This window comes from Mya arenaria, chromosome 15 (assembly GCF_026914265.1).
Source record: "Mya arenaria isolate MELC-2E11 chromosome 15, ASM2691426v1".
Classification (NCBI taxonomy): domain Eukaryota; kingdom Metazoa; phylum Mollusca; class Bivalvia; order Myida; family Myidae; genus Mya; species Mya arenaria.
In genome coordinates this window covers 54,947,290-54,962,648 of record NC_069136.1, presented here as the reverse complement: position 1 = coordinate 54,962,648, position 15,359 = coordinate 54,947,290, and positions in this window count along the sequence as shown.

The following is a 15,359-nucleotide window of genomic DNA, read 5'->3' as shown; positions in this document are numbered from 1 at the left end:
CTCCGTCAGTCTGTCCGTCCGTCCGTCTGTCCGTCCGTCCGTCCGAAAATCTGGATCCCGCGATATCTTCAAAATACTTAAAAAAAATTCATGAAACTTGGAATAGTGATAAAGGGCAATATGGAGATTATGCACGTCTTTTTATTTATTTATTTTTTTCGTTTTTGCGTCCGTCTGTCTGTCTGCTTTAAAAAACATTCAACACATCTTTAACCTAACTGGATTCCACTATATCTCCAAAAGTACATTGAATTTTTTTATGGAACTCCCCTACCGGTGTAACCGAGATAGGATTGCCCTCCGTCCGTCTGTCCCGTCTGTCCGTCCGTCCAAATTTTGTTTCCGGGCTATTTCTTGAAGACTATTGGCCAGATTTCAATTATTTTTTTTAAGAGTTATAGCATTTGACTAGCAATTTGCAATTTTCAAGCGAAATGAATGGGGGATTTTTTTCTTAAAGTAGTTTGTATAGAACATATCAACTGTAAACTTGAGAAAGATATTATTAAGAAACAGAGTAGTGCTTTTTTATTTTCCTTCCATTTTTGTCGAGCCCACCTTCGGTGAACTCGACCCTTAGTCGCCAGGTTTTGATGTTCGCTATATGTGCGTGCATGTGTCCGTCCTGATTTTTACGGACCATAACTCCAATTTGAATGAAAATGGAGGAATTTCTGTAAAAACTTCACACAAGTGATCACCTCCATGAGTTCTAGTTCTGCGCGCATGAACTGGGTTTATGGGTCAAAGGTAAAGGTCTTCTTAGAGATCACTGATAAATGCTTGTGCAGGGCATATCTGGTAACTGCATGAAGAGATTTTTTTTACTATAACTTCACACAAATGTTAACTACCATGAGATCTAGTGTCGCACGCATCAACCAGGTCTCCAGTTAAAGGTAAAGATAACAGAGGTCATTAGAAGTGCTTTTCTAGAGGATATCCTATATGCATGAGGGAATTTTTATGCAACATCTTAAAACTGCGATGCTGGCCCGTAGACATGCAGAATGAAATTCTAGTTTCTATGCAAACTCAAACTTGAAAAGAAACATCTATCGGCTGGGGATATACTAGTATTGTCTTTGACAATGCATCGTTGATTAAAATAAGTATTGTAAAATGCTTACATTTATACATTTCAGGAAACAAGTACATTGTCGTTATAACAGAATATTTGACAAAATGGGTAGAGGCAGAAGGGATTCCAGACAAGTCATCTGAAACTGTACTATCAGTATTCACAAAGTTTGTCACGACACATGGTTGCCCCAGCGTATTAATAACGGATCAGGGGAGAGAATTCTGCAACGACTTGAATGAAAAGTTTTGCAAGCAGTTTGGGATAGAACATAGAATTGCATCAGCATATCACCCACAAACAGGAGGACATACTGAAAGATTTAACAGGACTTTGTGCGATATGCTTGTGCACAGTGTAGATTTGTCGCAGAAAAATTGGGACATTAAGTTACCATACGTACTGTTTGCCTATAGAACGTCTAAACATGAGTCGACGAAACAAACACCATTCTATCTTGTGTTTGGAAGGCACGCACGCTTACCAATAGAACTAGACTTAGCAATGCAATCGGATGATAACCAAGACTCTGAATTGTCACTAAAGGAAAGAATAGACTCGTTCATTAAACTGTCGTGCAACAGAAAAGAAGCATCGTCCAATATTAAAACGGCACAATCGAAGCAGAAGAAATATTACGATTCTTCACTACCTAAAGACGATACAGCAGGTTTTGAAGTCGGCGACCAAGTCCTTCTTCATAACACCAGAAAATTGACGAGAAAAGGAGGGAAATTGGGTCTAAAATGGAAAGGACCATTCAAAATAACAAAAGTAACTGGAAAAGGCACTTATTTCCTAGAAGGAATGAAAACAAGTGTAAGTGGGAACAGACTGAATCGCTATAGGCAGAGTAATGACGATGCTGCTACAGATAACACAGAAAAGCGACCAACTGAAGGTCCAAAAGATGACCACAGTCTAATAAACAAAGAAACAGGAACCCAAGCAAACGAGAAAGCGTTTGAAAGACCTGCAAAAAGAAACGATAAATCTGACGACTGCAATCTCCCTCCAAAAAAGAGAAGAGTATCGCGAGAAGATGTTGCAACACAACCTACCAATTCTACAGAATCTACTAATCAAGAACCCCAACCATTTCAATTCAGACCATCTAATCAAGAATGGCAGGAACAAATCTCGAGTGTATTTAAGTCGGCAGTCAAAAACACGTATGCATCCGGTCCAGACAAATATATACGACGAGACGCCAAACCTACTAAAACTGTAAACATGCGTGGGGATGGCAATTGTTTGTTTAGAACATTCAGTTATTTAGTTTTTGGCGTACAAACACACCATAGCTTGATAAGGCAAGCGATTGTTGACTTCATGAAAGAAAACGAAACTCTAATGAAAGGCATTACACGTGATTCGGTTTCCAGATATCTAGACACGTCAATGATGGCCTCCGAAAACACTTGGGGAACAGAAGTGGAGATATTTGCTTTTGCAACTCTCACCAGAAGCGTTGTGTATGTTTATTCACAGTATGGCAGTAAGGAACAGTGGCGTTGGTTAGAATACAAACCGTTAGGCCTCATTGGTGGTAATTTAAGGGGTCGAGCAGTGTACATTCAGAATTCCAGCGACCATTTTGTCCCGGTGCTAGAGGTAGATGGCGAAGAGTTCTCAAGAAAGCCATACAAACGAATTCGGAACCACATTCCAGAAAGATACCACGCCCTTATAAGTGATGACATATTAGATGCTGCTTTAGTGAATTGTTACGCAGACGAAGCCTTGCTATTAAAACTTGACAAAAGTGTAAAGACTGTATATGTGAAGGCTTTTACTAACACGCCTTACAATGTAGAAGGGCTGCGTGGGTTATCTGACGAGGTGGATGCAAATATTTTCAATATAGTATGTGACTGGAGCGATGTCGAAAACATACTTAATTGATAAGTGACACGTGCAAGAATAAATCAACAACTCAGTGGAGAACGATACAATTTATGCTAAATTTGGTTTAACATATTGCATCTGATGAGCATAACAATGCGTGCTAAATATACCTTGTGTGATTTACTAACTAAAATAATAGCTTAAGATATAAACATATGTGACATGTAGTTTTACCAAAGCACAGGTCAACACCCTGGGACGTTTTGTTGGATTCGCCTCTATATTCCATACAGTTTTAAATAAAAAGTCCTTTCGTTTATGAAATTGTCCTTATTATATACCGAACAACACTCCCGAACCACGGATATAGGATCTCACATGAGTTGTCATATGATATAAGATTTTATTAAACGAGCTCAAGAAAATGTTACATAGCGAGCCTCGGGCGAGCTTTATAACATTTTCTTGAACGAGTTTAATAAAATATTATATTTTTTGACAACGAATGTGAGATTCGTTTTATCACATGACTTAAAACATAAAAATAAAACATATAAAATAAACCCTTTTTAACGCTATGAGTACGCACGCTTTTCACGCCTTTTTTCTATATGGAATGTATTGGCGGAAATGAGTCACGTCAAAGTTATATTACACGTGTTAAATATAAAGAAATTCGTAATGATTATATTACATGAAAAACAAGCGATGTCATGTGATAAAATCAGATCTAGCAAATTCAACGATAATGCTACCAAGACCCGTATCTATATTCACACAAAAGTAAAAACACTCTAGAGGCCACATTTTTATATGAATCTTTATAAAATTTGGTCAGAATGCTAGTTAATTCGAGTGAGTTTAAAACTGAGTCATATTAGGTCAAAATTAGAAGTATGTCCGTCCGTCTGTCCGTTTGTCCGTCCGTCCGTCTGTCTGTCTGTCTTCCGGTAATGTCAAACACCCCCGGGGACGTAGACATGGTTGCGCGTCAAAATCGCAAGAAGGTTTAAAGAGTAGTTTAAAAAGATTTAAAAGAATGTTTAAAAGGGTTAACTAGAAATACATTCTGCATGCCCACGGGCAGATGTCGAGCCCGCTTTGTAGGTTTAAATTTTCACAGAAAGATTCATAATGGACATTTGTGAAGATGAAAGAATGATAATGACCTTGACCTTTGATATTGTGACCCCAAAAACAATAGGGGTCATTTACTCAATATGGGTGATCATCCTATCAGGTTTGGCAGCTGAAGGTTGAACAATAATTAAGTTATTGAGCGGAAACCGTTTTCAGTTTTAAGGTCTATGTAACCTTGAACTTGTTATTTGACATTTGACCTCTAAGTGTGACCTTGACCTTTGCCACAGAGACATAATTTTTTCGCGCGACACACCGCCTTGCCATGGAGAACATTTATGCCAAATTATATTAAAATCCCTCCATCCATATAGAAGTTATGCTCCGGACACGGATTTTGCGCCGACTCCAAGTGTGACCTTGACCTTTGACGAGCGGATCTGGGTGGTGTGCGCGACACGTCTTCTAATTAAGGTTAAAATATATCTCAAGTTAATGTTAAATTCCTTCAAAAAATGAGCGAGATATTTCGTCACGCAATCTGATTGGCACATACGAAATAAACAAGTCTCCGTGACGTCATATGGGCTGGCCACCGCTCTTCCGAATAACGGACGCGATCGTCGTGTTAATAAGATGCAATCGATTTTCTTAGAAGATAATCCAATAAATCGACTATTATTCTTTTGATATAAGTAGAAATAATATAAATGATAATATAAATATAAGAAATGAACGCCTTCTCGCTATAGTTCAACGGGTATATGAATACAACAAGTAGCGTGCATAGTTAACGTAAACCCCTTCGGGGTTTACGAACTATGCACGAGACTTGTTGTATTCATATAATCGTGAACCGACGCGAGAAGGCGTTCATTTCTTAAATATAGCTGCACTGAACTGCTCAGGGGTAGGGAGGAGGGCAACAGTAAGTGGTAGGTTGTTCCAATGGTACACAGTCCTGGGGAAGAAAGAACATTTATGATAATAAGAGGTTGCTGTAATTAACCTGTAACTCAGATCTTTTGCATGAATTGCTTATCCTTTTTGTGCTAAATGATTTCTAAAACCACTTTTCGAATGGTCATGAAAAGAAAAAAGGGATAATATTTTTAAGTCATTCATCATTGCTAGTTCCATTAATCTGTGTGGGACGTTTAATCACTATACAACTTTGATGACTACGAAAATGATTCAAATCACTAACAAACACTTGTCACTTACAGTGCACTTACAGTGATTCTGCTTGTATAATTAATAATTATTTAATTTCAATCGCAGAGAGGTTTATATAGTTGACTCCTAATCCAGTTGCACAGATTCGATTCTTAGGCGAGGAAGCTATCGAAGTATGTTACATCAGATCAGGATTAGACGAGTTCTGGTAAGAAGTCCAACGATACTAGATTGAAATCCAGCCACCCTCGCCCCCTGAAAACTAGCTAGTTCTGTGATTATAAATATTTTTGATTGTTGATATTCAAACAGGCCGTAAATTACAACAAGTAGTTGCGTATTTTGTTGATGGAACGTTCCTATGCAGTCCATCGCCTATGTTTTAAATGATAAACTGAGCAGCGCACAGTTTGTATGCCTGTCACCCATACACGACCCTGGTAGGCGTCGAACTCACAACGGTGAGGGGCAAGTGATTCTCGGTCGGAGACTTTAACCATTTTTTCTTTCCACACAAATAGGCATCGGTAGTGGTAATCCCTGAAGCTTGGATCAATTCCATCTAACTGCGGTCAAAAAAAAACGTGCAGTATGGACGCATGCACGGACGGGTGCCATCTCTCCTCCGATGTCTATGGATGAAGATAATTATGTTGTGCAAGTGTACCTTAGATAGGTTAGGTCAAGGTTTGGATTGGGGGGGGGGGTCCTTATTCTATAGGGGGTCACATTTCTACGTGAGGGGTCATTTTTCTACGTGTGAGGAGTCATAATATAATGACCCCCCAGTCATAATATAATGACCCCCCGGTCAATATTTTATATAAAATAATGACCGGGGGTCATTATTTTATATAAAATAATGACCGGGGGGTCATTATTCTATGGGGGTCACTTTACAACGTTACACCCGCTTTGTAGGTTTAAATTTTCACAGAAAGATTCATAATGGACATTTGTGAAGATGAAAGAATGATAATGACCTTGACCTTTGATATTGTGACCCCAAAAACAATAGGGGTCATTTACTCAATATGGGTGATCATCCTATCAGGTTTGGCAGCTGAAGGTTGAACAATAATTAAGTTATTGAGCGGAAACCGTTTTCAGTTTTAAGGTCTATGTAACCTTGAACTTGTTATTTGACATTTGACCTCTAAGTGTGACCTTGACCTTTGCCACAGAGACATAATTTTTTCGCGCGACACACCGCCTTGCCATGGAGAACATTTATGCCAAATTATATTAAAATCCCTCCATCCATATAGAAGTTATGCTCCGGACACGGATTTTGCGCCGACTCCAAGTGTGACCTTGACCTTTGACGAGCGGATCTGGGTGGTGTGCGCGACACGTCTTCTAATTAAGGTTAAAATATATCTCAAGTTAATGTTAAATTCCTTCAAAAAATGAGCGAGATATTTCGTCACGCAATCTGATTGGCACATACGAAATAAACAAGTCTCCGTGACGTCATATGGGCTGGCCACCGCTCTTCCGAATAACGGACGCGATCGTCGTGTTAATAAGATGCAATCGATTTTCTTAGAAGATAATCCAATAAATCGACTATTATTCTTTTGATATAAGTAGAAATAATATAAATGATAATATAAATATAAGAAATGAACGCCTTCTCGCTATAGTTCAACGGGTATATGAATACAACAAGTAGCGTGCATAGTTAACGTAAACCCCTTCGGGGTTTACGAACTATGCACGAGACTTGTTGTATTCATATAATCGTGAACCGACGCGAGAAGGCGTTCATTTCTTAAATATAGCTGCACTGAACTGCTCAGGGGTAGGGAGGAGGGCAACAGTAAGTGGTAGGTTGTTCCAATGGTACACAGTCCTGGGGAAGAAAGAACATTTATGATAATAAGAGGTTGCTGTAATTAACCTGTAACTCAGATCTTTTGCATGAATTGCTTATCCTTTTTGTGCTAAATGATTTCTAAAACCACTTTTCGAATGGTCATGAAAAGAAAAAAGGGATAATATTTTTAAGTCATTCATCATTGCTAGTTCCATTAATCTGTGTGGGACGTTTAATCACTATACAACTTTGATGACTACGAAAATGATTCAAATCACTAACAAACACTTGTCACTTACAGTGCACTTACAGTGATTCTGCTTGTATAATTAATAATTATTTAATTTCAATCGCAGAGAGGTTTATATAGTTGACTCCTAATCCAGTTGCACAGATTCGATTCTTAGGCGAGGAAGCTATCGAAGTATGTTACATCAGATCAGGATTAGACGAGTTCTGGTAAGAAGTCCAACGATACTAGATTGAAATCCAGCCACCCTCGCCCCCTGAAAACTAGCTAGTTCTGTGATTATAAATATTTTTGATTGTTGATATTCAAACAGGCCGTAAATTACAACAAGTAGTTGCGTATTTTGTTGATGGAACGTTCCTATGCAGTCCATCGCCTATGTTTTAAATGATAAACTGAGCAGCGCACAGTTTGTATGCCTGTCACCCATACACGACCCTGGTAGGCGTCGAACTCACAACGGTGAGGGGCAAGTGATTCTCGGTCGGAGACTTTAACCATTTTTTCTTTCCACACAAATAGGCATCGGTAGTGGTAATCCCTGAAGCTTGGATCAATTCCATCTAACTGCGGTCAAAAAAAAACGTGCAGTATGGACGCATGCACGGACGGGTGCCATCTCTCCTCCGATGTCTATGGATGAAGATAATTATGTTGTGCAAGTGTACCTTAGATAGGTTAGGTCAAGGTTTGGATTGGGGGGGGGTCCTTATTCTATAGGGGGTCACATTTCTACGTGAGGGGTCATTTTTCTACGTGTGAGGAGTCATAATATAATGACCCCCCAGTCATAATATAATGACCCCCCGGTCAATATTTTATATAAAATAATGACCGGGGGTCATTATTTTATATAAAATAATGACCGGGGGGTCATTATTCTATGGGGGTCACTTTACAACGTTACACCGGCGCTGAAATCGACTTTGCAGAAAGTACCAAAACAATAGTCACGTGATTGGCAGACGTGATATGATATTATCGGCAGTGTATTGATACAGATATGTAACGATTAAAATCTTACTAAGTTTTGACTGTGAACAATTCAGCGGATTATAGTATGGCACCAGAAAAGGTAAATTTACCGAGTAGTTATTTCAGTATTAGTGTATTTAATAGTATTTAAAAGATGTCTTCTACCATCCTCGTGTACTTCAAGTATTTGACATAGGATGATAGGTCGGAAAGATGTCCAAACCCGAGTTCAGGATTTGATAAGGTTTACCGATCTTCAACGAGGGCCAATGGCGGATGCTTAGGGTCATAGAAATTTCTCTGAGAACAAAAAAAAACATATTTAAAGAATATGTTACAACTTCATCCGTTGTACATGTTCATCCGTGTACTGGTCATAACTCACTGTTATAGAAGCAACCGTAACTTCAAAGTTTTTAAAAGTTTCTGTTGACTAGCATAATATGCCTTTTGCTTTATGTTTTATGCTGTGATGATGCAATTTATACCCAAAGGGCATCTACCCATGGCTCTGTATTGGCAAAGATCAATATCATTGAAAGGGCTATAACCGAGCCATGGACCTCACGTCTAAGGCATACGACTACGGCTGTGCGTTTTCAGTAGCATGTCTCACTTTTTACCTCGAATATTCGACGAATAAGGAGGGGTTTACTACTCTCGCCGGCGACTTGGTATTTTCACTTATAACTCCAATACCCTTCACTTAATTCTTTACACAGTAGTTCAGGGCCACCACTTAATGAGGTTAGATAACTCCATATTATCATTTATACATATTATGGCCCCTGATTGACTATGGAACTTATGTTAAAGTTTTAGGGCAGGTTTGGATATTTATAAATTACTTCTATTTCCTTCATTCGAATTACTTGATACTTCACACAATGTTTAGGACCATCACACAATGAGGTTACATAACTCCATTTTATCCTTAATTCAAGTTATGGTCCCTGCTTGACTTAGCTTAACGTTTTAGGATAGGTTAAAGTTTTAGGACCAGTTGGGTGTTTTACTTATAACTCCAATACCATTCATTCAATTCACTTAATACTTCACACAGTTTTAAGGGCCATCACGAAATGAGGTAAGATAACTTCATGTTATGTTATAACTTCATGTTATCCTTTGTACAAATTATGGCCCCTGGTTGACTTAGAAACTTATGTTAAAATTTTAGGGCTTGTTAAAGTTTTAGTTAGTTTGTATCGGAGTGTTCTCAGAAACATTGCAGACCTGAATGGTGTTCAATACACCGATCGAAAGATAAAACAATGCATTCTTTTTTGCGCTATATCGCTTTAATGAACTCTCGCGTATAACAAAAATATCGATAAGAATCTTACCTGGATTGACGATCAACCGGGTCAAAATACTACTGGCGTTTGCATTTGAGGTCACGTGACTTTTTTTGCTCATCACCGGTGATTCAATCGACTTAATTCTTCGAAGAACTATTGACGACCATCTTACAACAAGGTTACATAACTCCATTTATGTCTCTTGATTGACTTTTTTCATTTATTGATTTTCTTTTGACAGGCACATTTTTAGCTCGACTATTCGAAGAATAAGGAGAGCTATCCTAGTCACCCGAGCGTCGACGTCGGCGTCGGTTTCGGCGTCGGCGTAACCACTTATGTTAAAGTTTGCGTACCACCTCAAATATTTTCAAAGTCCATTGACATATGGCTTGCACACTTATTCACCATCATGCCCCCAACCTGTACACAGAAGGAAGTAACTCTGTCAAGCCTTTTGACAAAATAATACCCCTTTTTCTACTTAGAATTTATGTTAAAGTTTGCGTACCACCTCAAATATTTTCAAAGTCCATTGACATCTTGCTTTGAAACTTCGCACGCTTGTTCACCATCATGCCCCCAACCTGAACACAGGAGGAGGTAATTCTATCAAGCATTTTGACAAATTCATGCCCCTTTTACGACTGATAATTTACGATTAAGTTTGAGTACCAAGTTTCAAATATTTTCAAAGTCCATTGACATCGCGCTTTAAAACTTCGCACGCTTGTTCACCATCATGCCCCGACCTGAACACAGGAGGCGGTAATTGTATCAAGCTTTTTGACAGAATTATGCCCCTTTTTCGACTTAAAATTTACGTTTAAGTTTGAGTACCACCTCAAATATTTTTCAATTCAATTTATGTAAATATCTCAGCACATCATGTATTGCATTGAAAACTAATCTTACAGTGATCCATGCATGTTTCGCTAAAAAAATTCAATCCATACACTGAAAAGCGGCGGAAAAGTCGAGCGCGCTGTCTCTGTGACAGCTCTTGTTATATTCTAAGCCAGGTTTTCACAAAGAAAACTATCTATTAGAATGACTTGCGTCATTGTTCGGGCAGGCTGGTGTGGGAGCAGCGTCAAAGTCATCTTATGTATTGAATAATTATACCCCACTTCGAAGAAGAGATATAGTGACCAGATTTGGTATAACGGAAGAGTTTATGGAGACCTTCCATGGGATTGTGAACAGCCCCTAGGATCACGGTCAACGTAACTATTTATAGAAAACCGGTTAGTTTTAAATAACATATGTAAGGGTGGACATATTGCGACCAAAATTAGTATATATGAAGATTGTCCAGAAACCTTTCATGAATATGGTTTTTGGCACCAATAGTTTTTTCAGTTTCACTGTTGCTAAAAATGGAAAAATAGTTAGAACATAATAACTATATACATATAAAATGGTTGACATAGAATGACCAACCTTGGTATATAGTCACTGTTACTAAAATAGATCACCGGTAGGTACTCATCTTAAGTTATGGTTGACTTACTGTGACCGAACTTGATTTGTATGAAGACTTTATAGAGGACTTCCATGTGTTTGTGTTTGGGGTCCCATGTATCTGTTGCAAAAAAAAAGAAGAAGAAAGCAGTTAAAACTGAATCTCTTCTGCCAATCATTAAGAAGCCCGGGTTTTTGGTCTGGATTATTGTTTACTTCTTTATTTGATTTTGATTACTTTTGACAGGCACATATTACATCATTGATTTCACTAAGACAAAGCGGCGTAGTCGAGCGCGCTGTATTACAACAGCTCTTGTTTAATTTTCGGTTGTCTTTATTGTAATGAAGCCCAAAAATATATCCAAAATAATATTAACAAAACAAAAACAGGATTGCTCGTATTCTAAATAGGGCATACATCAGCTTAATCTTTTCAACAATTGTATTGGTCATTTATCGTTGTCGATGTCAAAAAATGTAACTAGTACTTAGATATAAAACAATGAATGACCATGCACGATATCACACCGCGTTACCCGTCCATAAAACCATGGATAACCATGCACGATATCACACCGCGTTACCCGTCCATAAAACCATGGATAACCATGCACGATATCACACCGCGTTACCCGTCCATAAAACCATGGATAACCATGCACGATATCACACCGCGTTACCCGTCCATAAAACCATGGATGACCATGCACGATATCACACCGCGTTACCCGTCCATAAAACCATGGATGACCATGCACGATATCACACCCCGTTACCCGTCCATAAAACCATGGATGACCTTGCACGATATCACACCGCGTTACCCGTCCATAAAACCATGGATGACCATGCACGATATCACACCGCGTTACCCGTCCATAAAACCATGGATGACCATGCACGATATCACACCGCGTTACCCGTCCATAAAACCATGGATGACCATGCACGATATCACACCGCGTTACCCGTCCATAAAACCATGGATGACCATGCACGATATCACACCGCGTTACCCGTCCATAAAACCATGGATGACCATGCACGATATCACACCGCGTTACCCGTCCATAAAACCATGGATGACCATGCACGATATCACACCGCGTTACCCGTCCATAAAACCATGGATGACCATGCACGATATCACACCGCGTTAGCCGTCCATAAAACCATGGATGACCATGCACGATATCACACCGCGTTAGCCGTCCATAAAACCATGGATGACCATGCACGATACCACACCGCGTTAGCCGTCCATAAAACCATGGATGACCATGCACGATATCACACCGCGTTACCCGTCCATAAAACCATGGATGACCATGCACGATATCACACCGCGTTACCCGTCCATAAAACCATGGATGACCATGCACGATATCACACCGCGTTACCCGTCCATAAAACCATGGATGACCATGCACGATATCACACCGCGTTACCCGTCCATAAAACCATGGATGACCATGCACGATATCACACCGCGTTACCCGTCCATAAAACCATGGATGACCATGCACGATATCACACCGCGTTACCCGTCCATAAAACCATGGATGACCATGCACGATATCACACCGCGTTACCCGTCCATAAAACCATGGATGACCATGCACGATATCACACCGCGTTACCCGTCCATAAAACCATGGATGACCATGCACGATATCACACCGCGTTAGCCGTCCATAAAACCATGGATAACAATGCACGATATCACACCGCGTTAGCCGTCCATAAAACCATGGATAACCATGCACGATATCACACCGCGTTACCCGTCCATAAAACCATGGATAACCATGCACGATATCACACCGCGTTACCCGTCCATAAAACCATGGATAACCATGCACGATATCACACCGCGTTACCCGTCCATAAAACCATGGATAACCATGCACGATATCACACCGCGTTACCCGTCCATAAAACCATGGATAACCATGCACGATATCACACCGCGTTACCCGTCCATAAAACCATGGATAACCATGCACGATATCACACCGCGTTACCTGCTGTAATACCATGAACAGGTATGCACGATATCACACCGCGTTACCTGTCCGTAAAACCATGAATATCCTTGCACGATATCACACCGCGTTATCTGTCCGTAATACCATGAACAGGTATTCACGATATCACACTGCGTTACCTGTCCGTAATACCATGAACAGGTATGCACGATATCACACTGCGTTACCTGTCCGTAATACCATGAACAGGTATGCACGATATCACACCGCGTTAGCCGTCCATAAAACCATGGATATCCATGCACGATATCACACCGCGTTAGCCGTCCATAAAACCATGGATATCCATGCACGATATCACACCGCGTTACCCGTCCATAAAACCATGGATAACCATGCACGATATCACACCGCGTTACCCGTCCATAAAACCATGGATAACCATGCACGATATCACACCGCGTTACCTGTCCGTAATACCATGAACAGGTATGCACGATATCACACCGCGTTACCTGTCCGTAAAACCATGAATATCCTTGCACGATATCACACCGCGTTATCTGTCCGTAATACCATGAACAGGTATTCACGATATCACACTGCGTTACCTGTCCGTAATACCATGAACAGGTATGCACGATATCACACTGCGTTACCTGTCCGTAATACCATGAACAGGTATGCACGATATCACACTGCGTTACCTGTCCGTAAAACCATGAATAACGATGCACGATATAACACTGCGTAACCCGTCCATAAAAACATGAATAGTCTTGCACGTTATCACACCCCGTTACCTGTCCGTAAAACCATGAATAACGATGCACGATATAACACTGCGTAACCCGTCCATAAAAACATGAATAGTCTTGCACGTTATCACACCCCGTTACCTGTCCGTAAAACCATGAATAACGATGCACGATATAACACTGCGTAACCCGTCCATAAAAACATGAATAGTCTTGCACGATATCACGCCCCGTTATCTGTCCGTAAAACCATGAACAACCATGCACGATATCACACTGCGTAACCTGTCCATAAAAACATGAATAGTCTTGCACGTTATCACACCCCGTTACCTGTCCGTAAAACCATGAACAGCCATGCACGATATAACACCCCGTTACCTGTCCGTAAAACCATGAATAACCATGCACGATATAACACCCCGTTACCTGTCCGTTAAATCATAAATGGCCTTGCACGATATAACACCCCGTTACCTGTCCGTAAAACCATGAACAGCCATGCACGATATAACACCCCGTTACCTGTCCGTAAAACCATGAATAACCATGCACGATATCACACTGCGTTACCTGTCCGTAAAACCATGAATAACCATGCACGATATCACACTGCGTTACCTGTCCGTAAAACCATGAACAACCATGCACGATATCACACTTCGTTACCTGTCCATAAAACCATGAATAGCCATTCACGATATAACACCGCGTTACCCGTCCATAAAACCATGAACAACCATACACGATATCACACCGCGTTATTCGTCCATAAAACCATGAACAACCATGCACGATATCACACTGCGTTACCTGTCCATAAAACCATGAACAACCATGCACGATATCACACTGCGTTACCCGTCCATAAAACCATGGACAACCATGCACGATATCACACTGCGTTACCTGTCCATAAAACCATGAACAACCATGCACGATATCACACTGCGTTACCCGTCCATAAAACCATGAACAACCATGCACGATATCACACTGCGTAACCCGTCCATAAAACCATGAACAACCATACACGATATCACACTGCGTTACCCGTCCATTAAACCATGAACAACCATGCACGATATCACACTGCGTTACCTGTCCATAAAACCATGAACCACCATGCACGATATCACACTGCGTTACCCGTCCATAAAACCATGAACAACCATGCACGATATCACACTGCGTTACCTGTCCATAAAACCATGAACAACCATGCACGATATCACACTGCGTTACCTGTCCATAAAACCATGAACAACCATGCACGATATCACACTGCGTTACCTGTCCATAAAACCATGAACAACCATGCACGATATCACACTGCGTTACCCGTCCATAAAACCATGAACAACCATGCACGATATCACACTGCGTTACCCGTCCATAAAACCATGGACAACCATGCACGATATCACACTGCGTTACCTGTCCATAAAACCATGAACAACCATGCACGATATCACACTGCGTTACCCGTCCATAAAACCATGAACAACCATGCACGATATCACACTGCGTTACCCGTCCATGAACCATGAACAACCATGCACGATATTACACTGCGTTACCCGTCCATGAACCATGAATATTCTTGCACGATATAA